Source organism: Juglans regia, chromosome 6 (genome assembly GCF_001411555.2).
Source record: "Juglans regia cultivar Chandler chromosome 6, Walnut 2.0, whole genome shotgun sequence".
Lineage (NCBI taxonomy): Eukaryota > Viridiplantae > Streptophyta > Magnoliopsida > Fagales > Juglandaceae > Juglans > Juglans regia.
This window is the reverse complement of record NC_049906.1, coordinates 19,708,362-19,711,063: the sequence shown is the minus strand read 5'-3', so window position 1 is coordinate 19,711,063 and position 2,702 is coordinate 19,708,362. Positions and strand designations below refer to the sequence as shown.

Sequence of the window (2,702 nt, the reverse complement as noted above, 5' to 3'; positions counted from 1 at the left end):
TTGTCTTATTCTCTTATTTTCAAAGATCACATTTTATAAATACTTATATGAATTTTTTTTTAGATACATTATTATTTTTCAATTCAACATCGGTATTAAAAATAATAATTTTTTTAAATATGTGCATTTTCCGCGTATTGATGATAAAATAGTTTGCAAAATAGTACAACGGTAACTTTTTGAATTCGCCATGATTAGTACACATGTTTTGTCATTTATAGAACGGTAACTTTTTTTGTCTCTTCTCCAACGATAATTTTTTTTGTCTTTTCCCTAACGGTAACTTTTTTTGTCTTTTCTCCAACGGTAACATATTGTGTCTTATATGTAACAGTAATTTTTTCCTCTATAAATACGCATTCTGCTTGCATTCACATTCTCAACCAAATCGAAGTCTCATCTCCAACTCTTTTCATCAAATGGCTCGTTCTTTCTTTCGCAAATTGCTTACATACTTGTCATCTGATGATGAGTTGGATGCTGTTATTAATGTCGAGGCTGATGGAGAGTTATCCAGACATCGTGGCAATCGCCGACGTCGTAAGTTTATTCGGCGTGATCATATTCAAGGGCATGAGCGCCTTTTCCGTGACTATTTTGCAGAAAATCCAGTATATCCTTCCAATCTATTTTGAAGGAGATTTCGGATGAGTCGTGCCCTATTTCTCCGTATTCTAAATGAGGTAGAGGCTTACGAGCCCTACTTCGTCCAGAGAAGCGATAATGCCGGAAGACTCGGTTTATCTTCTATGCAAAAGATAACCGCAGCACTTAGAATGCTGGCCTATGGGGTTACTGGAGATTTTATGGATGAATACATACGTATTGGAGAAAGCACAGCAATGGAGAGCCTCAAAACATTTTGCAAGACAATCGTAACTATTTTTTCAGATGAATATTTACGGTCTCCAAATGCCAATGATATTGCTCGATTGCTTGTGGTTGGTGAACAACGGGGATTCCCAGGAATGCTGGGAAGCATTGATTGCATGCATTGGAAGTGGAAAAATTGTCCCGCTGCCTGGAAAGGTATGTACTCTGGCCACATCGGTGAACCAACTATTATTTTAGAAGCAGTTGCTTCATATGATCTCTGGATATGGCATGCATTTTTTGGTATGCCAGGTTCACATAACGATATTAATGTGCTAGAGAGATCTTTTATTTTCACGGAACTTGCCCAAGGGCGTGCTGCACCAGTCAATTACACAATCAATGGCAACGACTACACTATGGGGTACTACCTTGCCGATGGTATTTATCCCAAGTGGCCAACGTTTGTGAAAACGATTCCATCACCCCAAGGGAATAAGAAGAAAAACTTTGCCACAACACAAGAATCTGCAAGAAAAGATGTCGAGTGTGCCTTCGGGGTACTTCAACAACGATTTGCAATTGTTCGTGGACCTTCCCGATTATTCAAAGTCAATGACCTAACAAATATAATGAAAACATGTGTTATTCTACATAACATGATCGTTGAGGACGAGCGTGATGATAGTCAGGGTCTGAACATGGAGTACGATCAACTTGATGATGATATTCCAAAATTGTCGCGCAATCCAACAAATGAGTTTATGAACTTCATTCAGCGCCATCATGAAATTAGGGATAGCTCGGCACATCATCAACTACAAGCAGATTTAATTGAACATCATTGGCAATTCCATTCCCAACAATAGAAGAGAAGGTTGTGTTGGAGTCTCTATTTTATCATTAGTAGCGACGGTGTACTTCAAGTTTCTAGAATTTTCATTCCAAAAAACATGTTTGGTTCAAGAAAATGCAGTTTAAGTTATTGTAATATTTTCATTATCTATAATAGTTTAAGAATTTGTAATGTCGAGTTGTAATCAAGAAACATCTATCCATGGATGACTTAAATTTGACGATCACATTTTCTATCTTCTTAATAGAACTTTGCAAACGTACAAATTATATAATACAATAAACGCAGAAAAGTGCCAGAAACGAGTGGTTCATAATATACATCACCTTTATGTGCTGAATAAATGTTTAGTTATAAAAAAAAAATAAAAAGCCTCAATCTGAGGATGCATTGCGTCGCGCCAATATCTCTCTTTGAAGTTGCTGGAAATATACTTGCTGAACTTCATTTAACGTACTCACATCGAGCAACATTATGCGCTCCTCTCTCTCCAACCGGGCGATTTCCAATTTCTCCGCCTCCAACCTCAGTCTCTCATCCTCTTGTCTACTTTTATTTTCCTCCATTTCTCGTTCATATGCCATCTTCTCCGCCTTGAGCCGGAAAAATTCTTTCTCCTGAGCACGTGACTCCTCTAGGAGAGTATACCTTTTCTTGCTGAGCTCCACAAGCTCTTCTGAGGCTCTGCCTTGGGCCTTACGTTTTCCTTTCTCAGCTTTTCTTCCTATTGGCCTATCCAATTCGATGACATCATTAGTTTCCAGATTCTCGCCCTCTGTACCACCCACTGAATCAATGGGTGAATTAGTTGCCACTGTTGATGTACGCGAATATGTAGGGGACATCGTCGACCTTCGCTTTGTCCCGTCCTTTGTGCAACACTGATTCCATTTCGGTTGGTCTTTCAATAGCTGCCAACAATGCTCAAACTGAAAGGCCGTTTTCTCAAGCGATTGATACATGACCTTCGCTTTGTCAAACTTCCAATTCAAAATGAAAATCAAATAATTAACCAACCCATTAAAGATAAAGG

The 2,702-nt window shown here is 38.5% G+C and overlaps 1 pseudogene; it reads left to right on the top strand.

Moving 5' to 3' along the window:
- Positions 1–419: 419 nt before the first annotated feature.
- LOC108981579 lies at positions 420–1,682 on the top strand (annotated as a pseudogene).
- The last annotated feature ends 1,020 nt before the right edge of the window (positions 1,683–2,702 follow it).